Genomic DNA, 27639 nt, shown 5'->3' with positions numbered 1-27639 from the left:
TGTCATAATGCGAGTCAGCCAGAGGCTTTGGGGGGGAGAGAAGGTGGCAGTGAAAGCCTCAACTGACACACGATTCATGGGCCGGATGTCTGAAAAGGTAGGTGGCAGTGTTGGGGTTGGCTTGGCCTGGGCAGTAGAAAGGGAGAGATGGGAGGAAAGGAGGGAGTGATCGCACCAGGACAGAGGAGTGGTCAGAGGTATGGAGAGGGGGAGGTCAGAGCAGAGGAGATCAAGACATCAAGCGTGTTCCTGCAGAGTGAGTCAGGCCAGAGGGCAGAATAGAAAGGGAGAGAGAATCACAGAGGTCACAAAAGAGTACAGAGGAGGAACAGGGAGAATCTAGATGGATATTGAGGTTACCAAGAAGGAGGAATTGAGTGGCTGAGGATAGGAGGGAGGAGGAGAGGTCTGCCCACTCAGAGAGGAATGAGGTTATCTGACCGGGAGGCTGATAGATAGTAGCCATGGTAAGAGAGTGGCCAGGGGAGAGAGCAAGCCTGCAGACAAGGCATTCAAAAGAGGAGTAGGTCTACATGAAAATGATAGCGTCAAGAATGCACTCAGGGAAGGTCAGTGCTACACCCCCTCCGGACCGGATGGATCTGGGTGTGGGGAGGATCTTTTAGCCATCAGGGAGGAGAGTCTCAAAGCTTGTGACAGAGCTGGCCGTGAACCATGTCTCAGTGAGACTGAGGACATCGAAGTCAAGTTCTTCCAGGATGAGGCAGATGTCAGAGGAGTGTTTGACGACAGAGCAAGAGTTGAGAGTGGCAAGATGAAGAAGGTTACCAGACTTAAAGGACTTCCGGGGAGGGGTACAAATCAGAGGTACACCCTACAGAGGTGAAGAAGGGGACTGAAGTGGGCAGATGAGGAAGGAATAGAGGGCAAGGTAGCCAAAGAGGGTTATTTGGGGGAGGCAGGGAAGCAGGAGAGGGGAGAGAGGGGACAGCAGGAGATTAAAGGAAATTGATGAGGCGAGGGAAGCATCTATCGAAGAGGAGATTGGCCTGAGGGCCTTGGACCATGACGGTGCCATTTAGGTAGACATTAATGATGACCTTAGAGGAGTCGAAGGGGGCCATGAGGGCTTCCCGGCAGCTGTCACCATTAATGGGAGAGGAGGAGAAAGGACAGAGCACAGAGATCATATGAAGAGTCCATAGATCTGGCGAAGGAACGACAAAGAGGATGTCGGTGAGGGTCTGTCTGGAGGAAGTGCTGGTGTAAGTGTCAGCGATAGGGAGACCAGGGTTAGAGGCCAAGATATCCTTTTTGAATTTACCAGACCTAGTGAGAAGGGAAGGATAGTCAATGGAGAAACAGTTAGAGAAGATAGGAGAAACAGAAAGCGCCATGGGTGAGGTAGAGAGAGAGGGGGGAGCAGCAGGGCAGAGTAGAACGGTGCAGTCACTGGACCAGCAGGTTACAAGAAAAGCATGCAGTACAAGCACAGGGAACGGCAAATGTGCAAAACAAAGCTAGATTTGATTTTAAGATAAATGCAAACACACAGCTAGATTTGATTTTAAACTAAATGCAAAACAACTATATTTGATTTAAAGCTAAATGCAAAAACACAGCCAGATTTGATTTTAAGCTAAATGCAAAAACACAGCTAGATATGATTTTAAGCTAAATGCAAAAACACAGCTAGATTTGATTTTAAGCTAAATGCAAAAACACAGCTACATTTGATTTTAAGCTAAATGCAAACATACAGCTAGATTTGATTTTAAGCTAGATTCAGAATGCTAGCAATTGCTGAAAAAATGCATGGCAATCAAGACTGTAAGTGTGGGAGACAAGTGAGAAGGAAGTGAAGTCAAGAGGGGATAGGAGTGTATCCAGTAGGAGGGAACTAACCCATAGTTAAGGAGGTGTGAATGTCATGGTAGTCCAGATTCCTTTCAGGTGTGAGGAAGCAGCATTGTGAATGCTCATGTGCAGGGGTGCAGGAAATTCCCAAGCAGTGTACCCGCAGCAGGCAGGGAGCAGACAGGGCCTAGAAAATGGGCCTTTGAAGAAGCCTGCCAGTCCCCGGTTGGTTAGTTTATTCAGCCAGGTGGTCAATCAGGACCCCAGGGCAATGGAGAGGCCAAGGTGTTCAGCCCCTAAATCCAAGTTGAGGTGGCCGGCCATGATGGAGTTGCCACGATGACGACAACCAGGAAATTGTACCCAAGCAAAACAAAGACCCAAAGCAACAGCACACGTGGCAAGGAGAGATTTACGCCGCACAATGGGGATTGCCAGGATCTCAGATTATAAATGTGCACGTAACAAATTAATGACCTTATCTTCTTTTTCTATCTTTTTTTTTTTTCGGTCGGTTTTCAAGTCAAATTGCAGGGGATTAGCCACAAAAACACTGTGCAATCATACCCAACACTCCACCCCATCTCCTGAAGCAATATTCCTGTTGTGCTACACAAACTGTAATGTACAAACACATACTATAAAAACACTCAGCCTAAAAAAATTGAAATATAACTAAAGCCAATAAATAAAGGAAATAAACAAAAAGGGAATAGTACTTCCAACAGAAGTCATGTCATCCCCATTGCCTATTCAAACTCCTGATCCATAACAACAATCTCCGTCTTCCTAGCATGAGGACAACATTAAATCTCCAATGTGATTCCATTAAGGAGCTTTATTATTGCAAAGACTATCAAGTTATTTTCTCCCTTCAGGAGTTTAAACTACCATCATCAATCCTTAACGTTGGGGCAGAAGAAATTATGTTGCCCAAGAAACAAGTACGCCTGTCTGTCCAGCCTGTGCAAGATAACAATAAATGCTTTAAAGATTCCGGTTGTTCAGGCTTTAAGCAGAATCTACTAGACCACAGACCCTCCTCCCTCTGTTTCCGGCCACCAAGAGTTTGCGCGTATCCTATATATTTAAGCAAGGTCTCAGGATAGACCTTCGAATTATAGGGCAGGGGAATAGCCTCAGATATTTTGGCACGTCCTTTAATAGCTTACATTCCAAGGTGTAATCCTTCATAATGCTTAAGTTGTTTCTTTTTATTTTTGGTTAATATCAGTCATGCTGAAACAATTTATTTTTTACTAGTCCTGGATTAGCTACTACGATACTAAGATCTCTACAGAAGAATCCAGCTCCGACAGACTCTTGATACATTTGGTCTTCCATGCCCCCAGATGGTCAGTCCTCAACCCCTCCTTAATATCACCCAAGATAGACAACTGAGGAGCCATTCAAGCTAGTAGAGACTTGCGATATAGAGAGATTTCCACAGAGAAACTGCATATAAGGATGAAAGGCCAAGTTCAAAATGAACACAAGAAGGCTCCCAGGCAACCCCAATATTATTTCCCAAAATGCCTCCTCCAAAATTTCCCAGAATTGCCATTTATTTGACATTTAAACAGGTTTTTGCTCCATAGGATAGGATGGGGGTGAATTTTTTGCTGTAGAATATAATCATGGGTTTCATAGAAAATTTACCGAATCGCTGTTGCAGAATCCTACCTTGGGCTGTTAGGTTTTTGACCTTAGTTCGTAAGTGGTTCGCCCAGTGAGTTTCAGCCACGCTTTGGTTAACACAGACTCCAAGGTATATAATGAGTCCACACATTCCAGTGGATGCTGATTAACACACCATTTGAATTTCTGAAGCGCTTGCCCTCTGTTCCCCCATTGAAGGTCAAGATTTTAGATTTTTTTGGATTGACTTGCAATTTGTTGAGAGACATATACATCTGCAGAGCATCCAATCTCTGCTGCAAACCTATAGGTGTTCTATTGATCAACAGCAAGTCATCCGCATATAATCATCCATGGGAGACAAGTCTGATTGATTTTCAGGGGGGAAGCCTTGCGCAGTTCTCTGTGTGTCCAGCATGTTGGAGATATACAAATTAAAGATAATTGGGCCCAGTGCACACAACTGCTTTAGGCCCCTGTTGACCCTGATCCCCCTTGATAAGAATCCCTGACTATCCAAATGAACCTGCATTATGGAGTCTGAATAGAGAGCCTCAATAGGCTCCAGATGCTCCTCTGGACAATTCCAGCCACGCAACTTTGACGATAATCGCTCCCGGGTTCACGCTATGGAAAGCTTGCTCCATATCTATAAAGGCAACATGCAACCTGTACTTGCACTTAATGGCTTGGAGTTTTAGGAGGTTTAATAGGAACAAGTTCAATCCCATTGCAATGCCTCTGACAAAACCTGTCTGCCTAGGATCGTGATGTCCTCACTCGATAGCCCTCCTAAATATCCGCCTTAACAAATTGGACACAAAGATTTTTCCCAGGCTGTCAAGCAGGTCTATGGGTCTATAGTAAGCTGGATCAGTTCTCAACTCCTTCTTGAAAATAGGGACAATGATGGCCCTTTTCCAAGTGACCCGTATTTGTTTAGCCTGCAGGACCTTAGAGAAAAGAGTATTGGCAAGCTCTGACCATTCATCAGGAGCCCGCTTCAACTCACAGTTGGTGAGCCCATCATGACCCGGGGCCCCAGACGTCGATAGATTCAAAATAGCATCTCAGACTTCAGACCTTCCTAACTTCCAGTCCCATTTCTGATTCCACTCCAAATGTTGGGGACAGATTATATTCTCTTATCCTTAAGGAGTAAACCAAAGTGATCCATCTACTGCTGCTCATTAACAGATACAGTTTGTAGAGGTAGCTGAGACGTTTCCACTTTCTTGATCCATTCCCAGGTAAGCCTATCATTGCCAGCATGTTCGCACCATCCTCTTGCATTCGATATGCTCGAAAGCTTATTAACCAGTTTTTATATTGCTGCTGGCTTTTTTTTATTCTAGCTGTACGGCTAGCCAAGGGACATCTCTCAAAGCTTTTAGGCCAAATCTTTAATTTTTACGCTCCTCAACCATAGTGCTATTGAACTCCTGGTTTTTGAATCTAGATATATGTGGCCAATAATGGGACATAATTAACGGGGCCCACAGACAGTGGAGTAACTTTGCTGAAAATGTTGGTGGGGACATGACATCTGAAGATCTGAGTGGGCAGACCTCTCCTCCTCCCTCCTGGCCTCTACCACTCAACTCCTCCTCCTCGGTGACCTAAATATACATTTAGACTCTCCTTGCTCCTTCTCTGTACTCTTCCGTGACCTCTGCGACTCCCTCTCCCTGTCCATCCTCCCCTCTGGCCCGACTCACTCTGCAGGGCACACACTGGATGTCTTGATCTCCTCTGACCTCCCCCTCTCCATACCTCTGACCACTCCTCTCTCCTGGAGCGATCACTCCCTCCTCTCATCTCATCTCTCCCTCTCTTCCCCCCAAAGCCAAGCCTACCCCAACACTGCCACGTACCTTCTCGGACATCCGGCCCATGAAGCGTGGGTCAGTTGAGGCTTTTGCCGCCACTTTCTCCCCCCCCTCCACCTTTGGCTGTCTCACATCCTGACACAGCCCTGTCTCTGCTCTACTCTTCAATTTCTGATACGCTTGATGCTCTTGCCCCTGTCATGAGGATCCATTTGAAGTCCAAAGCCAAGTGCTATTCCTGGTATGACTCTGACCTAGCTACACTTAAACGTAAGTGTAGGGAACCTGAGAGGAAATGGAGGACTTCCTTTTCATCCTCTGACAAACTGGCATGTCGCCTGCTACAAAGGCAATACCGACTCTCTGTCCTCACCAAGAAGAGAGTCCACATTCAGGCTCATGTCTCTGCGGCATCTAACAACTCAGCCGAACTCTTTAAAATCTGCAAGGAGCTGGCCAACCCTGCTGCAGTCTCTACCCCTCCTGTTGCCTCCCAGGCTCTTTGCAATGCCCTTGCCTTTCACTTAATTTCAAAAACCCAGGACATCCTGTCCACCTTCTCCACCCACACCCCTCCTCTTCCCTCTCCATCTGTGCTTGCTGACCCTCCTTTAGCCACCCTCCCACCATCCTTCTCGTCCTTTCCTCTTTTCACCCCTGATGAGGTTGCTAGACAAGTCCGATCTATGAAAGCCTCTTCAAAACAGGTTCATCCCTGTTCCTCTAAAACCATCAAGGACAACATTGACACCCTCGCTCCGGCCCTTGCTGATTTGTGCAACCACTCCTTTGCCTCTGGATCCTTTCCCTCCCCTCTGAAGCACTCCTTTGTGCATCCTCTTCTCAAGAAACCCACAGCTGATCCTTCTTGTCCAGCTAACTATCGCCCAATTTCCATTACTTCCTTTCTTGGCAAACTCCTGGAAAAGTTGGCCATCTCTCAGCTTAACCTTCATTCCAATTCTGTTGGCTGTCTCCATGACCACCAGTCTGGCTTCAGAGCTGCCAGAAGCACGGAAACTGCTCTCCTGAGCATCCATGAAGATCTGCTCTCCAACCTTGACTCTAACATTCCCTCTGTCCTCATCCTCCTCGATCTCTCTTCTGCCTTCGACACGGTCAACCATCCCATCCTGCTCAACTGTCTCCGTGAAAACCTGGGTATCAATGATCAGGCTCTGGCCTGGCTGACCTCTTTCCTCTCAGATCGACCCTCCCAGGTCCAACTTGGGTCCTTCTTTTCATCTATCTTCCTCTCTACTTGTGGTGTTCCCCAGAGGTCTAACCTCTCGCCCTGGCTTTTCAACCAATACCTGGCAACTCTCGCCCACTGCATTGCCATTTTCTGCTCAAATTTCCAGTGCTACGCTGACGACACTCAACTAAATTTCAGGCTGCCCTCTGCCACCTCCTCTCCCTCTCTCATCTCTGATTGCCTAACTGCCATTCAAGATTGGTGTGCTGCCAATGATCTTTGTCTGAATGCCAGCAAGATGGAGATCCTCCTCATCGGCACACCTTCACCATCCTTTCCCCTCACGCTCTGGCCAGCCTCCCTTGGCCCTCCTCCTACCCTACCTGCGAGGCTAAGAACCTCGGGGTCATCTTGGACTCCACCCTTTCCTTCTCCGCCCACATCTCTGAGGTCTCTAAAAAGTCACATTTCCGACTGCACCTCCTCAGAGGTACTCTGCCTTTCCTCTCCTTCCCCCAGAAGCTCATGGTATCCCAAGCTCTGGTTCTCTCTGGCTTGGACTATTGTAACAGCCTCTTTATAAATCTACCTACCTCTACTCTCTGCCCTCTGCAACTAATCCAGAACAGGACTGCGAGACTTGTCCTTGGCCTCAAGCCCTGGGATCGTATCTCTCCAGCTCTGAAATCTCTCCACTGGCTCCCAGTGGATGCAAGGATTCAAAACCCTCTGCATTGTCCACAAGGCTTTCTGGGGCCTAAGCCCAAAATACCGTAAGCTATCACTCCGCAAATACCTCCCCTCTCGAGCTCTTTGCTCCTCTACCTCCAACTCCCTCAGGGTCAGTCGTTTTTCTAAGAAACGAGCTGGGGGTAGATTTTTGTCTTCAGCTGGGGCCTCCCTCTCGAACAGCCTCCCTGCCACTCTAAAACTTGAGGAGAACCATCTCCGGTTCTGGAAGCACATCAAGACCTTCCTCTTTTCTTCTGCCTTCGCTCCCCCTCTCCCCTGCTGATCTGTTCTATCTTGTCACCATGAACCTGGCCACCCTTTATCCTTTGGGCCCAGGTACCTGCTCATCCTGCCGCCCTCCTGCACTGCTTCTGGGCCAACCCTTGCACTGGGGTCTGCATCTGTACCCATACAGCGCCCCCCTTTTTCTTCCTGCACTTATCAGACCTACCCTGTCTGCTGCCTTAAACCTAGCACTTGCAAATTGCTGGCTGCATTACCGCTGTTTGTTGCCTTTATTATTTATTTATTGTTATTTATCTGTTTCTCCTCTGCTTCGCACTTTCCACCTCTCCCCCTTCCATGCACTTTTCCCCTCCCCCCTCTCCCATGCACTTGCGTGTTCTCAATGTCACTGGGCCTAGTAAGATCACTGTTTTGTTCTGCCCCGTTCCCATCCCTTGCCTTGTCGCGCTCTGAAACATTTGTGTACGAGCGCGATAGAAATAAAATATCAATTAATCAATCAAAAAGAAAAGGTGCCCCAGCCAAATGAATGGGGACAAAATGGTGTGCCATGAAAGTTGGGGGGGACAAACACTCCCGTCCCACCATAAAATTACGCCCATGCCCACAGAGGCCTCCACTCCCAATTTCATCAACGAGGATATGTCTACCACGTCCCGTTTCCTAACATGGAGTCGATTATGACACTGAGAGACCTCCATAGCCAGGCCCAGTTCAATTTTCGTAGTTTTGATGGGGCCCAATTTGGTGATCTTGAGCAAGGAGTGATCGCTGTTGTCCATGCTCAATATCACCAAGTAAGTGTTGGTAAGTGTTCCGGGAGACAAAGCAATAATCTAGTGGGGCCTTTTCCTCTCCTCTGCCCCATGTATACCTCGCCGGTATATCTCCTTTGATGTTATTATTTAGCATGAATAAGTCTCTGCTTTCCATAAACTGATTCCAGGCTTTAACTCTCAATTTTCCAGCAGAATTCTGCGTGCCTCTTGTCTTGATGCCACCCTCCATGCGAATGCATCTGATATTCAGATCTCCTGCCAACATAATATGCGGATTCTCCCATTCTTGCCATGTATCATCCACCAAATTCTTCGCTGCCCCATAAAGGCATCACATTCTATTTTAGCCGGGTTCCAGTACAGGTTAATAAGGACTGTTATCAAGGGATACTCAGGGTATACTATCAGGCTTTTTATTACAAGCACCTGAGCCCATGGTTTGGGAAACCAGTGCATCAAAACTTCCACTGGAAAGAGCTTTTAAATAAGAATAAGGAGATCAGAGAAGGGTTCAGAAAGGGAATATAGCTTTCACAAAGGGGAGACTCACACAAAAATGTTTCTTGCAGCATAAGGATGTCATATAATAACCAATCAGTGATGTCATCATTCATAAGATGGACAAACCCCCTAGTGTTCGATGATCCAATATGGAATTGACTCTTGGCCTGGATCTTTCAAATTAAACGGTTCTTGGGTCCTTATTTTCCCCGAGAGAAAGTCATCTTCAAGGGTTGTTCAAGTTCATTTGGAAGCACAGCGGTTTTGTTAACAAATATAGTGGAATTTCCTGACTGAGCCTTCTCGATTTTGAGTGATTTAGACTGTATAGTCCGGTTATCCTTAGGTTCACGGACGTCATTTCACCAAAATGCCAGGGGTAGCAGAAGTGACATCATAATGCCAGGCCCCCCACGAGTGGCATCACAGGAAGTGATGTCATTTGAGCCCACCCCCGTGCACATCACAACAAATTATGTAATTTGACCCCGCCTAACGTGACATCACAGGAAGTGGCATCATAAAGCATTATCCCTCAGTACACTAAGAAAAATATGGTTACGATATCACTGTATTGTGACATTTCATACAAGAATGGATCATCATATGTAGCAGTGTGTCAAGACCCATTTGCCATGGGAAGTGTATGAACCCAAATCCCCTCTTTATGTGGATCTGCCCTGTTATTTCAACAGGACTACAGAGCGAAATCACTTCTGGGTGGACAGGGGCTGATAGGTGGGTATAGGGATAGGGGAAAGCCAGGATAAAAGGTGAGAGGGAGAATATTTCACCAGCGAACATGGATTCTTCTAGTCAATGGCATCCACAGTCTTCAATGATTTTGGCACTTACCCCATTGTCTTCTGATTCGACAAGTTACCTTCAGTGTTGTGTTGTACTGTTTGCAGTTGTTTCATGCACTTTATTATTCCTGCACAAAATAGCCAGACGTCTACAATTTTCATCCTCTTCAGAATCTAGAGCTAAGTTTAAAATGGGTTTGATTAGTGATTTGGCAAATACTGCTACCCGATCATCTTCATGCATCTCTTCAAACGTATCTCTTCAAAGTGCTTGCATAACTCAACATTTCAAGTACTTGTACTTGTTTCGTGCCCTCACACTTTCAAACAAGTATCATTTTTTTGTTTGAGGTACCCATCCTACCATACAAGGTCTGTAGAAGTTTGGTGTGTTAGTAAACCTGATTACCAACATTGAAAACCTGTTATTCCACTTATGCAGTGCTTCTGCATTGCCATTCTAGTGCTGCATCCTTACCTAAAATCTGAAAAGGAGAGTACTTGGAGTAATCTGCGTACAAATCTGCTGTGTCTATCACACATTTCAAGGATGGGTAGGTATTATACTCACATCCAGAAAACAAAGATCAAGACTCCATCTTCCTCCTTTTACTCTTGTGAGGCTTCTGGTGTAACACTTACACTTGTGTTATTTTGGCTGAAATCAGTGGGTGCAGCTGCAGCAGTCACAGCTGATCAGGGCTGGGCAAAGATGTCCCTGGGCCGGCGCAGAGGCCCGCGGGCGAACTGGTGTACGCCACTGCCAGGCTGCAGTGATATGACCACACAGGACCCACCGGCAACCGTCCCCACCAAGCACACTCACCCCCAACCAGGGGAGCCGACTTACACATTTCCCAGTTGGTGCCTAAATACAGAGAAGTGACATCACTGACCGTTATAAAACTGCATTTGCATGTAGTCGCCAACTTGGTGCAAGAGGGGTGGCGCAAAACAGTGGGAACACTGGCTAGCATGTACTGCATATACTAAAGTCAAGTAAGAAGGAGATGCAAGCCTTGCAGTTGCATTCCAGTAAGCCATCACTGCCCCATCTCCACCCCTCTAATCATCCACTGAGTGGCAATAAGCCACATGACAACATGTAAATACTTATAGCAACATGTTAAGCCAAACGAATATCATTGTGGCTTTAATTTTTACATCCCAAATGACAAACTAGTGTAAATCGCAGTATGCAAGATAATGTCAACCTGAAAAATATATTTAATCCCAATCTACTTTTAGTGATTTTAAGACATGTAATAAAAGAAGTTGTGTAATAACCAAGCATAGACATGCTGATTCTTTGCAACAAACCTGCGCTCGGTGTTAAACATGATGTTGAAAACATTTCACTAGTGACATGAAGCGACGTTATTTTTTTGCATCTCAAGATAATCTTGAAATGGGTGCTTTGTGTTGCTCACTTTAACCATCACAGACTTTGCAAGGTAACTGGTGCTTTGCAAGCTCTTTGAGTTGGAAACTGGAAATGTACCATCTTGCATATGAAAAGCAATGACTACATCTATACAATTGCAACCGGAGCACCTTCACGACCTGAAGCATAGCCACAGGAAATGGAAGAGAACCAAGGTTTGCAAGGTTCAAGGCCCCACCTGTAATCACTCTGACTGTGACATCGAGCAGGCCTGTAATCACATTCATCTTTAAACTAATTGCCTGATGTTATTTTCAAATCACCCGCGTACTGTATAGGTGAATCCTTCCAAACAGGCCTTTCCTGCCCTTCTACACTACATACATGTACTGTAGTATAAATAGAACTTTCATCCTCTGCTATTCTTAGTGTTATCTGCCGCACACATCAGGGGCATCAAACCACTTTACAGCATTTTATAATGCTAAGTTTACGTATACAGTTATAAAGAAGCACTTTACTAAATGTCCAGATGGTAAAAAATACACACAAACTAATAAAGAACAAAGGGGCATGAAATCAGAGAGAGGCTGGACACATCTGGGGGGCAACAGGGGGCTGAAAGGGATTCATTTACAGCGTACGAGAAGGAGCAAGTTGCTGCTAGTGCATAAGCATAAGATTAAACACAAGGCGCAGAACAGCCAATCGCTTGGCTCGGAATGCAGCCCTTAACTGCGGGTTAAAGTCGCTCTTTGACAAAAAGACAATGGGCGGGGAAAGGCAGAGGTGCGATTGCGGTTCAAGCTCTGCCACAAAATGATTCTGCAATAACTAGCTGAACCCAGTCAGCAAACAAAATCCCCATGGCCTGCTGTGAGTGGCTCAAAAAAAATGCATGGGGCTGGCTCTGTGAAATGTGCATATGGCATTCTATCTACACATGTGGGGCGAGAACCAGGCAATCCTGCTGTGTATCATAAACCCCGTCCTCCATATTGCAATACTGAATCCCCCTGCAAACCTCCCCACTCCCATGTCCCTTTGTCAGGCGGGCCCTCACTGGTAACTAAGGCGAGGAAGGGCCTCTACGTTGCTGCGCTTTTATGTTCCGGTTTAGCTCTTGGAATAGCATAATGAATTACTGCACACGTGCAAACACCGCATACTGTTCAAACAAGGAAAAGGAGGCCGGTTATTGATGTCGATGATTAAATTGTTCCTGAGCAGCACTGACACTCCCAGTCCCATGGACCAGGCCGGAGAGAGAGACATACTGCTTCTTCTCTCCGGCCTGACCCTGGAGGCGGCTCAGCCTCAAACTAATTCTCCTGGTGGGTGCCCGGGCCCCGGAGCACCTGCGTACTTGGCGCCCCTGCCCCCGACCTGCTGTGACAACATGGTGTCACTCTTACCGTGTTTCTTTAGCAGAGCAGCAGCCCAGGAGCTCGACAGCAAGCGCCTCACACAGAGGAGAACTGAACCACACACATGCTGCTGAGACAAGAGTAGTAGTGGACACAATGGAGGAACCCAGGCATACGGCACTGTGTGCTTGGTAGCTGTGGCCATGCCCCCTGCATTCTTCGATTGGAGGAAATGCAGAGGTCGCAAGAGATTGGCAGAGTTTGCAAGCCAATAGGCAGAGATCGCTCTTGCAACCTCTGTTGACCCCTGAATGACGTCCCTGCTTAGATTTCCCGATCCTACCCCTTTTTTTACAAGGAGACACAGCATCTAGGGATTTCGGCACCTGGACTTGGGTAAGGTCAAAATTTAACAACCAGAATGTGGAAGCCTCAGCCCACATCCTTTCCTTAATAGATTGTGACCTTACATGCAGTCTTATTCGATCTGCTCTATCCCCATCAAGAAACTCCACAACCTTAATGTCCCTTGATGAGATAGAGCGAAGAGCCGGTATATGATGTAACAGAATCATCACGTTTGCTCTGTTCAGGATGAGACCATCATTTATCCTAATTAAGCGCTTTAAAGAGAGCATCAAGGGCTAATTGTTCAGAGGCTCCTTTGTCAAGGCTTCTTTAATCAACTGAGACTTATTTGCCTTCGGCATAACAAAGATCGGGGGTTAATTGACCGTTGACATAAAAGATACTGACGGTTTTGCAGAGGCCGGCCACTGTTCCATCCATCATCGTCGATCAGCCAAGGTCATAAAACTCACAGTACCGAGGTCAACTGGATGAGACTGCTTGCGTCCTATGACCTTCTGTGAAACATCAGGTACGACCTCTGGAGATTCTGCTCGAGGGGTAGCCACGGGTTTCTGTTGATTCCGATACAGTGGGCCTCATTACGACCCAGGTGATAGAGTGATAACGGCGCTGGTAGAGCTGCTGGTGCCGTTATCACTCTACCGCCTCATTACGAGGTCTGGTCCTGGGTGCCGGACTGCACGTGTGGTCTGGCCAGATGTGCATACCGGCACCCACGAGCAGACCAGGATGCTAACAACGGACCGTTCGTTGTTAGCATCCTCCAGATTCCCATTGAGCCCTATGGGGGCTCAAATGGGAATGGGGATGTACCGGATCCGGGTCCCGAGAAAAGGGAATTACTGGGCCTGCAATAGTCAGAATGGCCCGGTAATTCCCTTTTTTTTCGGGACCCGCACCCAGTACCCAGTTTGGGGGTAGCCATGCTGGTAAGAACAGCATGGCTACCTCCAAACTCCTAATGAGGCCCAGTGTCTCCTCTGAAGACTTGACTGAGTATGTAGAGACGTCCATGATGGAGACCATCTCACTTCCATCCATATCAGAATCACATGTGGATCCCAGATCCCTTCCAACCTCAACTAAGCCATTAGTATTAACTTCAGGGGCCTGTGAGGATATGAACACCTATCTCAGCGGTTTCCCCTTCTTCTCTAGAAAGTTCTGTGTTAAACGCTGAGACTTCCGATTGCGCAAAAAAGCTCTAGATGAGTTAGACTTTGCTTTTTTCCATTGGGGCTGATTCTTAGATTTGTTTTCCTAGAGTAATGTGGAGGGCTTCTTAGGTTGTTGCTTCTTGGCAAAGATAGAATAAATTGGTTCTGAAAGGCCAGAGCCACCACCTAAGATTGAAGGAGCTACAACGGACAAAGTGCTGGTGACAAGTTCATCATGTATCTGACTGATTGGAACCATTTTAGAAGTGTCTCCTACCTCTGCCAGGGGGTCAGTGATGATAGTTCTGACCCCCAAGGTGGATCTCTGCTCGCTGTGTTCCGCCAAAGGGGCTGCCCCCAGATCAGGGTTCGGGGGAGTATTCTGTGTCCTTTTGTTGGTTGAAGGATTTATCTGCGTTGGTTCCAGCCAGTTCAGGTCACAATTGACACATCTCCTCTCCCTGGCAATAACACATCTCACCCATTACCCATTTTCTCAAATCCAAAATTGCTTCCATCATAAGTGTCTTGTCAGCTTGGTCTGCTCGAGCCATATCGCTCAGTCTAGACTGCCATTTGTTCGACTGTTCTGCTTCATAGTCTAATCTAGACTGAACCTTAGCCGCAGATGCCTAACAAAAAATCAATTTGGAGTGGACCATAGCCAATAAAGTCGCTTGGTCCTTAAATTCCTTGTTGATAGCCTCCTACAGCTTAATAAAGGGAGTCAAGGATATAGACAAAGCTGACAATGTAGTTGCATTGAAGGTTTCCCATTTTGTGCTCTTTGATTATGAAATATCAGGTGAAAAAGGGGGGCATTTCTAGAATCCAAAGTCGAATTCTGCAAGCTGGTTGATAGAGGCAAAGAAATCCCAAAAGCTGCAGTCACTGGGTTCTCTACTCCCATTACCAATAAATTACATTTCTGTGTCCTGCCCCCAGTTTTCTCAAACTAAATGGCACTTCCATCATGACCTACTCCTGGTCCCCTCATTTTCCATGACTTCTGTTGTAAAGTACTTGCTATGTCAGGGATCCCCAAAGGGGTAGGAGAGTCCAATTCTTTCAAGAGCCCACACATTTGTGCCGGGTAATTTTGCATTTTCCAATTAGCTTTATTATTCAAAGACAGTTGGATCAGGGCAATGTCTTTTGATAGGCGAAGAGCCATCGTCAAGCCCGAGAAAGCTTTAGGAGTTACTGGTGGTCGCTCTTCATTAGCCATAGACTGACCCCCCATCGCAATGTCTATCCTGAGGTCCTCCGAGTCATGTATATGATCCTCCTCGGGTAGCAGTTCTTCTATCTTTTTAAAAACCATAAGGCCAGTTCCACTAGGGAGCTGTTCAATCGCTGCATCACCCTGTTCACCCTTACCCCCAACAGGGTCCACCACAATCTCATTCAACAGTAGAGGCTGCAGCTTCATTAAATCCATGTTGTTTCCCAATTCCGGTAATACGAGTGTCAAAGTTCCCGGACTGGCTCCACTACTGGGTCCCTGCATTCCACCTACCATATGAGGAGAAAGCTCCGCCCCCACTCCACTGCCAACATTTTTTTCATCCGTGACGTCGAGGCATAAGGGGTAGCATGAGAAACCAAAACCCGACCCTGCTGTTTAGATGTAGAGCCCCATGCGGTGGATTTGCAGCTTGCCGGTGGGGGCAAGGATGAAGTTGTAAAGGTTGACATGAGTGCAGACGTAGCTGGTGGTAGGGAAGGGGGAGAATGGCAGGAAAGCTTCTCCAGGGAAAATGTAGAGAGCAGTGGGACAGATGAAAAAGCACTCTCACCATTAGCGCGAGTTTGCATCCGGGTGTGACCTAGCAGCATGTCCCCAACTGGCTCAGTCATTGTCCTGCAGGCTGTGGAGAAATACTGGATCTGCATGTCTGCCATGAACTTCTTACTCCGCTTCACTCAGCAAGGTGCTGGGTTTTTCAACCTCTCCTTCTCCATTAATGGGCACGAAAGACAGACTGCTGTGAAAGTCTGTCACATAGCACAACTCGAACAAAAGAAGGAATAGCTGTAAACTGCAGACTACTCTGCTAACTCTGCTTCGCTCTGCAAGGCGCTGGGTTTTTAACCCCTCCTTCTCCAGTAATGGGCACGAAAGACAGACTGCTGTGAAAGTCTGTCACTCAACACAACTCGAACACCAGAAGGAATAGCTGTAAACTGCAGATTACTCTGCTTACTCCGTCATATGGGCTCATACTTACATGCCATGCACAGGGCAGGAAACTTAAGAGCAGGTTAGGCATATTTGAGCTCGGGAAGGCCTTTGAGGAAGAGACAGAGGGGCCTAAGAAGGAATGGATGCTTAATATGTGTGAGAGGGAGCATGAGCAGCCAAAATTGCCGACACCTCCTCCCTCTGAGGAGAGCACTCGCACACAGCCAACAGCCCGCCATCACCAGCTGAGGCAGGCATCCACACACAATTCACAGTACCACTTGCGTATGAGGAGAGCACACCAGCCCCAGCCATCCCAGGAATATACACGGTACAAGCAGCAGCTGTAGGGTATAGTAATCCTAGATATGAATGAGATGAGGAAAGTGATGATAGTAGGAGGAGGGCAAAATTGGTAAAAGGAAAGGCGCCATTAGTGCCAATGGAGGATGAAGCATGGCACAGCTCAGAAACACAGTTAAGGGATGAGGAAGAGTATTGAGGGCTACCTAGCTTATAAAAGCAGCTAAGAGCAGCTAAGGAAGCACTCCGTAGAGTGAGAGGCATGAAGATAGATGGTCACAGGTTGAGAAGCATACCCATAGGTAATGGCGAAGGTGGAGAGACTATGATGGAATGAGAGAAATGGGTAGGAGGAGAAATATTGTTTAAACTTGATGAGAAAGGCACAGAATATAATCACGTGAAGGTAGTGGAGTGAGAAAATGCAGGAAGCAGCCAGGGAGGAAGTCAGAAGGGAGACACAGGAAGAGCAAAGTGCACAAAGGGAGAAAGAGAGGGAACGTAGAGAAACAGCAGAGCAGATGCAGAGAGAGGAACAGTAAAGATAAAGAAGGAAAAGTGAGGTAGGAGAAAGGGATGAGTATGTAAAGAGGCTAAATGAGAACAACAGGAGAATGGCAAGAGAAAAGGAAGACATTGAAAAAATTAGGAAGGAAATGAGCCAGAAGATGAGCAGAAGTATGATGCCAGAGATGTGGGCAGAAGGGAGTGGGACAATAACCCCAGAGAGTAGGGGCAGAGATGTGTGGCCAGAGATAATGAGTGCAACATATGTAATGGAGCCTGTTAAGGGAGTGAGTTTTGATCTCATACTTGAGGACGACAAGAGTGGAGAAAGTGAAAGAGCGACAAATTGGTAGACATTCATGATGAAGAGGGAAGCGAGGAGGCGGCGCAAGCTCCACATATGGATACCACAGGACCAGGCGTAGGAGAGATAGCAGATATGTTGTAGCCAAACTTAAGCCGATATACACCCCTCAAATCAGTACTCCCCATAAATGAAGACCATATTTCTTAAGAAAATTGCCAGAATGCCAGAGATTGAAAAGGAGAACCTGTGGAGCATCACCTTTGTGCAAGAAAGGGATAACACAATTCCCACTGCTCCACAAGGGATTAGGGCAGCCCCACTATACTCCATGGAATCAGACAGACAAAAATAACTTGATGGATAAGCTGCCATCACTCACAGCAGGTGGATAGGTGGATCTACAAGCTAGAGCGAGAGACAGCTGGGATAGCATTAGCTATAGGTGACATGAAAAGCCTATTTGCATCCATATTGGGTGACCAGGCAGAGGACATGTGGAAGCGAGCAGGCTATTTTGCAGTGACAGAACATAATACCACTAAATATGAAGGGTCACCATTCAATAACTGTAGAGCTAATTTATGGAAGGCACTAAGGGTGCTATTTCCAGATCAATCTGACACGAGCGCCATAATGACTAGGAAAATGGGGCCTACTGAGGACCATGCTGCCTATATTCAAGACTAAAGAACGCTGTCGTTTGGAAAGTAAAGACCATTGGGATACAAATATGCCAGTATTTTATCACATTGTATGTCAGGGCCTACCTGAAGAAGTACAGAGACAATTAACACAGATTGTGGCGATTGAAATGAGACCATGGCCAGAGATACAATTGACTATTGTCCATCACTGTAGGCTAAAGCAGGAAACGGCTCAAAAGAAAATAGAGAAGTTGATGCTGATGGCTTTTTGAATATATCACCAGCACAGTATTAAGGGCTATTTTTCACAGATTTAGTTTTCTACTTTTATAGCTTTACATTTTTATTGGGACTATTTTCTATACTATTTTTCACAAGAGCATACATCTATAACAGACTATCAGGCCGATTCATGGAATAATTAGCGCGGCGCAAGTGGCCAAAAACGTGCGATTCGCAGTGGAATAGCGAAAATCTCAGTGCAAGTGCGAAAATCGCACGAAAAGCAGCGCACATCGATTCATGGAAGGCTGTGTGCGAGAAAACCATCGGATGTGCGCTAAAAAAGTGTGCGGTGCACGTTGGCGCACAGGCCATCTAACGGTGTGCGCCAGGTCACAGCGAAAATCGCACAGGCCACAGCGAAAATCGCACATAGCGTGGCGCACACAACAAAAGTAGGCGGAACACGGGGCGTAACACTCGGAATGGGGAACAACTTGCCAAAATGTGGGCGTCATGGGGGAAGTACAGGGTGCAAGTGCGCGGAACGCCCACACGCTCGCCTACAACACGTATTCATGGAATCGAATAGGGCAAAAAAGCGCACGGTCAAACCAGCGCACAGGCACAAACACGACCGCCACAAGAAAGCAGGCGGTAGCGTCTCTGCGCTGTAATAAATGTGCGCCAAAAGGTGCGCCAACAAATAGCACCTAGATACAGCTATGATGAATGTCCTATACTGTGGCCCTCCAGGACAAATGACGTGCAAAGGGGTATCCACAAACACGGACACCCGCTGACTGAAAAATAACGTGTGCGTGTATTCCGGGGTGCGCGGGAACTTTCACATGCAATTTGGCAGGGTACGTGTGCGGGAATTTCCACACGCGATTTGGCTGGGTACGTGGATCTCAGGGGTGCGCGGGAAGTCTCACATGCGATTTGGCAGGGTACGTGGATTTCAGGGGTGCGCGGGAAGTTCCACACGCGATTTGGCCGGCTACGTGCGCAGGAATTTCCACATGCGATTTGGCTGGGTACGTGGATCTCAGGGGTGCGCGGGAAGTCTCACACGCGATTTGGCAGGGTACGTGGATTTCAGGGGTGCGCGGGAAGTTCCACACGCGATTTGGCCGGGTACGTGCGTGGGAATTTCCACACGCGACTTGGCTGGGTACGTGGATCTCAGGGGTGCGCAGGAAGTCTCACACGCGATTTGGCAGGGTACTTGGATTTCAGGGGTACGCGGGAAGTTCCACACGCGATTTGGCCGGGTACGTGCGCGGGAATTTCCACACGCGATTTGGCTGGGTACGTGGATCTCAGGGGTGCGCGGGAAGTCCCACACGCGATTTGGCAGGGTATGTGGATTTCAGGGGTGCGCGGGAAGTTCCACACGCGATTTGGCCGGGTACGTACGCGGGAATTTCCACACACGATTTGGCTGGGTACGTGGATCTCAGGGGTGCGCGGGAAGTCTCACGCGATTTGGAAGGGTACGTGGATTTCAGGGGTGCGCGGGAAGTTCCACATGCGATCTGGCCGGGTACGTGCGCGGGAATTTACACACGCGACTTGGCTGGGTACGTGGATCTCAGGGGTGCGCGGGAAGTTTCACACGCGATTTGGCATGGTACTTGGATTTCAGGGGTGCGCGGGAAGTCCCACACGCGATTTGGCCGGGTACGTGCGCGGGAATTTCCACACGCGATTTGGCTGGGTATGTGTATTTCAGGGGTACGCGGGAAATTCTACACGCGATTTGGCTGTGTGCTCCCAGGTATTCCCTGTACACCCTCCACGGCCCCTGCAGGCAGCCGACACCACAGGGGACTACCCTGCACACCTGCTCATGTCACCCAGCACCCCCACCCCCAGCAGTGTGGGGCACCCTCCACCAGGCTCCCACTCATGTCCCCTATCACCCCACCCCCCAGCATCCAGGGGCACCCTCCACCAGGCCCCCACTCATGGCCCCCTGCACCCCCACACCCCAGCAGTGCAGGGCACCCTCCACCAGGCCCCCACACATGTCCCCCTGCACCCCCACCGCCTAGCAGTGCAGGGGCAGCACCACCAGGCCCCCACTCATGTCCCCCTGCACCCCCAACCCCCAGCATCCAGGGGCACCCTCCACCAGGCCTCCACTCATGTCCAACTCATGTCTCCCACCAACCCCACCCCCCAGCAGTGCAGGGGCACCCTCCACCAGGCCCCCATTCATGTCCAACTCATGTCTCCCACCACCCCCACCCCCCAGCAGTGCAGGGGCAGCCTCCACCAGGCCCCCACTCATGTCTCCCACCACCCCCACCCCCAGCCACCCGGGGCAGCCTCCACCAGGCCCCCACTCATGTCTCCCACCACCCCACCCCCTAGCAGTGCAGGGGCAGCCTCCACCAGGCCCCCACTCATGTCCCCCACCACCCCAACCCCCCAGCCACCATGGGCAGCCTCCGCCAGGCCCCCACTCATGTCTCCCACCACCCCCACCCCCTAGCAGTGCAGGGTCAGCACCACCAGGCCCCCACTCATGTCCCCTATCACCCCCACCCCCAGCAGTGCAGGGGCAGCCTCCACCAGGCCCCCACTCATGTCTCCCACCACCCCCACCCCCCAGCAGTGCAGGGGCAGCCTCCACCAGGCCCCCACTCATGTCCCCTATCACCCCCACCCCCCAGCCACCAGGGGCAGCCTCCACCAGGCCCCCACTCATGTCTCCCACCACCCCCACCCCGTAGCAGTGCAGGGGCAGCACCACCAGGCCCCCACTCATGTCCCCTATCACCCCCACCCCCCAGCAGTGAAGGGCAGCCTCCACCAGGCCCCCACTCATGTCTCCCACCACCCCACCCCCCAGCAGTGCAGGAGCAGCCTCCACCAGGCCCCTACTCATGTCCCCCACCACCCCACCCCCCAGCCACCAGGGGCAGCCTCCACCAGGTCCCCACTCATGTCTCCCACCACCCCACCCCCTAGCAGTGCAGGGGCAGCCTCCACCAGGCCCCCACTCATGTCCCCCACCACCCCCAGCCACCAGGGGCAGCCTCCACCAGGCCCCCACTCATGTCTCCCACCACCCCCACCCCCTAGCAGTGCAGGGTCAGCACCACCAGGCCCCCACTCATGTCCCCTATCACCCCCACCCCCAGCAGTGCAGGGGCAGCCTCCACCAGGCCCCCACTCATGTCTCCCACCACCCCCACCCGCAGAAGTGCAGGGGCAGCCTCCACCAGGCCCCCACTCATGTCCCCTATCACCCCCACCCCCCAGCCACCAGGGGCAGCCTCCACCAGGCCCCCACTCATGTCTCCCACCCCCCACCCCCTAGCAGTGCAGGGGCAGCACCACCAGGCCCCCACTCATGTCCCCTATCACCCCCACCCCCCAGCAGTGCAGGGGCAGCCTCCACCAGGCCCCCACTCATGTCTCCCACCACCCCCACCCCCCAGCAGTGCAGGGGCAGCCTCCACCAGGCCCCCACTCATGTCCCCCACCACCCCCACCCCCCAGCCACCAGGGGCAGCCTCCACCAGGCCCCCACTCATGTCTCCCACCACCCCCACCCCCTAGCAGTGCAGGGGCAGCCTCCACCAGGCCCCCACTCATGTCCCCCACCACCCCCAACCCCCAGCCACCAGGGGCAGCCTCCACCAGACCCCCACTCATGTCTCCCATCACCCCACCCCCTAGCAGTGCAGGGGCAGCACCACCAGGCCCCCAATCATGTCCCCTATCACCCCAGGGGCAGCCTCCACCAGGCCCCCACTCATGTCTCCCACCACCCCCACCCCCCAGCAGTGCAGGGACAGCCTCCACCAGGCCCCCACTCATGTCCCCTATCACCCCCACCCCCCAGCAGTGCAGGGGCAGCCTCCACCAGGCCCCCACTCATGTCTCCCACCACCCCCACCCCCTAGCAGTGCAGGGGCAGCCTCCACCAGGCCCCCACTCATGTCCCCTATCACCCCCACCCCCCAGCCACCAGAGGCAGCCTCCACCAGGCCCCCACTCATGTCTCCCACCACCCCCACCCACTAGCAGTGCAGGGGCAGCACCACCAGGCCCCCACTCATGTCCCCTATCACCCCCACCCCCCAGCAGTGCAGGGGCAGCCTCCACCAGGCCCCCACTCATGTCTCCCACCACCCCACCCCCCAGCAGTGCAGGGGCAGCCTCCACCAGGCCCTCACTCATGTCCCCCACCACCCCCACCCCCCAGCCACCAGGGGCAGCCTCCACCAGGTCCCCACTCATGTCTCCCACCACCCCACCCCCTAGCAGTGCAGGGGCAGCCTCCACCAGGCCCCCACTCATGTCCAGCACCACCCCCACCCCCCAGCCACCAGGGGCAGCCTCCACCAGGCCCCCACTCATGTCTCCCACCACCCCCACCCCCTAGCAGTGCAGGGTCAGCACCACCAGGCCCCCACTCATGTCCCCTATCACCCCCACCCCCAGCAGTGCAGGGGCAGCCTCCACCAGGCCCCAACTCATGTCTCCCACCACCCCCACCCCCCAGCAGTGCAGGGGCAGCCTCCACCAGGCCCCCACTCATGTCCCCTATCACCCCCACCCCCCAGCCACCAGGAGCAGCCTCCACCAGGCCCCCACTCATGTCTCCCACCCCCCCACCCCCTAGCAGTGCAGGGGCAGCACCACCAGGCCCCCACTCATGTCCCCTATCACCCCCACCCCCTAGCAGTGCAGGGGCAGCCTCCACCAGGCCCCCACTCATGTCTCCCACCACCCCCACCCCCCAGCAGTGCAGGGGCAGCCTCCACCAAGCCCCCACTCATGTCCCCCACCACCCCTACCCCCCAGCCACCAGGGGCAGCCTCCACCAGGCCCCCACTCATGTCCCCCACCACCCCCAACCCCCAGCCACCAGGGGCAGCCTCCACCAGACCCCCACTCATGTCTCCCATCACCCCACCCCCTAGCAGTGCAGGGGCAGCACCACCAGGCCCCCAATCATGTCCCCTATCACCCCCACCCCCCAGTAGTGCAGGGGCAGCCTCCACCAGGCCCCCACTCATGTCTCCCACCACCCCCACCCCCTAGCAGTGCAGGGACAGCCTCCACCAGGCCCCCACTCATGTCCCCTATCACCCCCACCCCCCAGCAGTGCAGGGGCAGCCTCCACCAGGCCCCCACTCATGTCTCCCACCACCCCCACCCCCTAGCAGTGCAGGGGCAGCCTCCACCAGGCCCCCACTCATGTCCCCTATCACCCCCACCCCCCAGCAGTGCAGGGGCAGCCTCCACCAGGCCCCCACTCATGTCTCCCACCACCCCCGCCCCCCAGCAGTGCAGGGGCAGCCTCCACCAGGCCCCCACTCATGTCTCCCACCACCCCCACCCCCCCAGCCACCAGGGGCAGCCTCCACCAGGCCCCCACTCATGTCTCCCACCACCCCCACCCCCTAGCAGTGCAGGGGCAGCACTACCAGGCCCCCATTCATGTCCCCTATCACCGCCACCCCCCAGCAGTGCAGGGGCAGCCTCCACCAGGCCCCCACTCATGTCTCCCACCACCCCCACCCCCTAGCAGTGCATGGGCAGCACCACCAGGCCTCCACTCATGTCCCCTATCACCCCCACCCCCCAACAGTGCAGGGGCAGCCTCCACCAGGCCCCCACTCATGTCTCCCACCACCCCCACCCCCCAGCAGTGCAGGGACAGCCTCCACCAGGCCCCCACTCATGTCCCCTATCACCCCCACCCCCCAGCAGTGCAGGGGCAGCCTCCACCAGGCCCCCACTCATGTCTCCCACCACCCCCACCCCCCAGCAGTGCAGGGGCAGCCTCCACCAGGCCCCCACTCATGCCCCCCACCACCCCCACCTCCCAGCCACCAGGGGCAGCCTCCACCAAGCCCCCACTCATGTCTCCCACAACCCCCACCCCCTAGCAGTGCAGGGGCAGCCTCCACCAGGCCCCCACTCATGTCCCCCACCACCCCCACCCCCCAGCCACCAGGGGCAGCCTCCACCAGGCCCCCACTCATGTCTCCCACCACCCCCACCCCCTAGCAGTGCAGGGGCAGCACCACCAGGCCCCCACTCATGTCCCCTATCACCCCACCCCCCAGCAGTGCAGGGGCAGCCTCCACCAGGCCCCCACTCATGTCTCCCACCACCCCCACCCCCCAGCAGTGCAGGGGCAGCCTCCACCAGGCCCCCACTCATGTCTCCCACCACCACCCCCTAGCAGTGCAGGGGCAGCCTCCACCAGGCCCCCACTCATGTCCCCCACCACCCCCCAGCCACCAGGGGCAGCCTCCACCAGGCCCCACTCATGTCTCCCACCACCCCACCCCCTAGCAGTGCAGGGGCAGCACCACCAGGCCTCCACTCATGTCCCCTATCACCCCCACCCCCCAGCAGTGCAGGGGCAGCCTCCACCAGGCCCCCACTCATATCCCCCACCACCCCCACCCCCCAGCCACCAGGGGCAGCCTCCACCAGGCCCCCACTCATGTCTTCCACCACCCCCTAGCAGTGCAGGGGCAGCCTCCACCAGGCCCCCACTCATGTCCCCCAACGCCCCCACCCCCTAGCAGTGCAGGGGCAGCACCACCAGGCCTCCACCCATGTCCCCTATCACCCCCACCCCCCAGCAGTGCAGGGGCAGCCTCCACCAGGTCCCCACTCATGTCCCCCACCACCCCCACCCCCCAGCCACCAGGGGCAGCTTCCACCAGGCCCCCACTCATGTCTCCCACCACCCCCACCCCCTAGCAGTGCAAGGGCAGCTCCACCAGGCCCCCACTCATGTCCCCTATCACCCCTACCCCCCAGCAGTGCAGGGGCAGCCTCCACCAGGCCCCCACTCATGTCTCCCACCACCCCCACCCCCCAGCAGTGCAGGGGCAACCTCCACCAGGCCCCCACTCATGTCCCCTATCACCCCCACCCCACAGCAGTGCAGGGGCAGCCTCCACCAGGCCCCCACTCATGTCTTCCACCACCCCCACCCCCTAGCAGTGCAGGGGCAGCCTCCACCAGGCCCCCACTCATGTCCCCTATCACCCCCACCCCCCAGCAGCGCAGGGGCAGCCTCCACCAGGCCCCCACTCATGTCTCCCACCACCCCCACCCCCCAACAGTGCAGGGGCAGCCTCCACCAGGCCCCCACTCATGTCTCCCACCACCCCCACCCCCCAGCCACCAGGGACAGCCTCCACCAGGCCCCCACTCATGTCTCCCACCACCCCCACCCCCTAGCAGTGTAGGGGCAGCATCACCAGGCCCCCACTCATGTCCCCCACCACCCCCACCCCCCAGCCACCAGGGGCAGCCTCCACCAGGCCCCCACTCATGTCCCCCACCACCCCCACCCCCCAGCCACCAGGGGCAGCCTCCACCAGGCCCCCACTCATGTCCCCCACCACCCCCACCCCCTAGCAGTGCAGGGGCAGCCTCCACCAGGCCCCCACACATGTCCCCCACCACCCCCACCCCCCAGCCACCAGGGGCAGCCTCCACCAGGCCCCCACTGATGTCTCCCACCACCCCCACCCGCTAGCCACCAGGGGCAGCCTCCACCAGGCCCCCACTCATGTCTCCCATCACCCCCACCCCCTAGCAGTGCAGGGGCAGCACCACCAGGCCCCCAATCATGTCCCCCACCACCCCCACCCCCTAGCAGTGCAGGGGCAGCCTCCACCAGGCCCCCACACATGTCCCCCACCACCCCCACCCCCCAGCCACCAGGGGCAGCCTCCACTAGGCCCCCACTCATGTCTCCCACCACCCCCACCCCCTAGCCACCAGGGGCAGCCTCCACCAGGCCCCCACTCATGTCTCCCATCACCCCCACCCCCCAGCAGTGCAGGGGCAGCTTCCACCAGGCCCCCACTCATGTCCCCTACCACCCCCACCCCCCACCCACCAGGGGCATCCTCCACCAGGCCCCCACTCATGTCCCCTATCACCCCCACACCCCAGCCACCAGGGGCAGCCTCCACCAGGCCCCCACTCATGTCCCCCACCACCCCCACCCCCTAGCAGTGCAGGGGCAGCCTCCACCAGGCCCCCACACATGTCCCCCACCACCCCCACCCCCCAGCCACCAGGGGCAGCCTCCACCAGGCCCCCACTCATGTCTCCCACCACCCCCACCCCCTAGCCACCAGGGGCAGCCTCCACCAGGCCCCCACTCATGTATCCCATCACCCCCACCCCCTAGCAGTGCAGGGGCAGCACCACCAGGCCCCCACTCATGTCCCCTATCACCCCCACCCCCCAGCAGTGCAGGGGCAGCCTCCACCAGGCCCCCACTCATGTCTCCCACCACCCCCACCCCCCAGCCACCAGGGGCAGCCTCCACCAGGCCCCCACTCATGTCTCCCACCACCCCCACCCCCTAGCAGTGCAGGGGCAGCACCACCAGGCCCCCACTCATGTCCCCTATCACCCCCACCTCCCAGCAGTGCAGGGGCAGCCTCCACCAGGCCCCCACTCATGTCTCCCACCACCCCCACCCCCTAGCAGTGCAGGGGCAGCACCACCAGGCCTCCACTCATGTCCCCTATCATCCCCACCCCCCAACAGTGCAGGGGCAGCCTCCACCAGTCCCCCACTCATGTCTCCCACCACCCCCACCCCCCAGCAGTGCAGGGGCAGCTTCCACCAGGCCCCCACTCATGTCCCCTACAACCCCCTCCCCCCAGCCACCAGGGGCTGCCTCCACCAGGCCCCCACTCATGTCCCCTATCACCCCCACACCCCAGCCACCAGGGGCAGCCTCCACCAGGCCCCCACTCATGTCTCCCACCACCCCACCCCCTAGCAGTGCAGGGGCAGCCTCCACCATGCCCCCACTCATGTCCCCCTGCACCCACACCCCCCAGCATCCAGGGGCAGCCTCCACCAGGCCCCCACTCATGTCTCCCATCACCCCCACCCCCTAGCAGTGCAGTGGCAGCACCACCAGGCCCCCACTCATGTCCCCTATCACCCCCACCCCCCAGCAGTGCAGGGGCAGCCTCCACCAGGCCCCCACTCATGTCTCCCACCACCCCCACCCCCCAGCAGTGCAGGGTCAGCCTCCACCAGGCCTCCCCTCATGTCCCCCACCACCGCCACCCCCCAGCCACCAGGGGCAGCCTCCACCAGGCCCCCACACATTTCTCCCACTACCCCCACCCCCTAGCAGTGCAGGGGCAGCCTCCACCAAGCCCCCACTCATGCCCCCCACCACCCTCACCCCCCAGCCACCAGGGGCAGCCTCCACCAGGCCCCCACTCATGTCTCCCACCACCTCCACCCCCTAGCAGTGCAGGGGCAGCACCACCAGGCCCCCACCCATGTCCCCTATCACCCCCACCCCCCAGCAGTGCAGGGGCAGCCTCCACCAGCCCCCCACTCATGTCTCCCACCACCCCCACCCCCCAGCAGTGCAGGGGCAGCCTCCACCAGGCCCCCACTCATGTCCCCTATCACCCCCACCCCCCAGCAGTGCAGGGGCAGCCTCCATCAGGCCCCCACTCATGTCTCCCACCACCCCACCCCCTAGCAGTGCAGGGGCAGCCTCCACCAGGCCCCCACTCATGTCCTACACCACCCCCACCCCCAGCCACCAGGGGCAGCCTCCACCAGGCCCCCACTCATGTCTCCCACCACCCCCACCCCCTAGC

The sequence above is a fragment of the Ambystoma mexicanum genome, chromosome 6p (assembly GCF_040938575.1).
Source record: "Ambystoma mexicanum isolate Mex_15411 chromosome 6p, UKY_AmexF1_1, whole genome shotgun sequence".
Classification (NCBI taxonomy): Eukaryota; Metazoa; Chordata; class Amphibia; order Caudata; family Ambystomatidae; genus Ambystoma; species Ambystoma mexicanum.
This window is presented reverse-complemented; position numbering follows the sequence as displayed.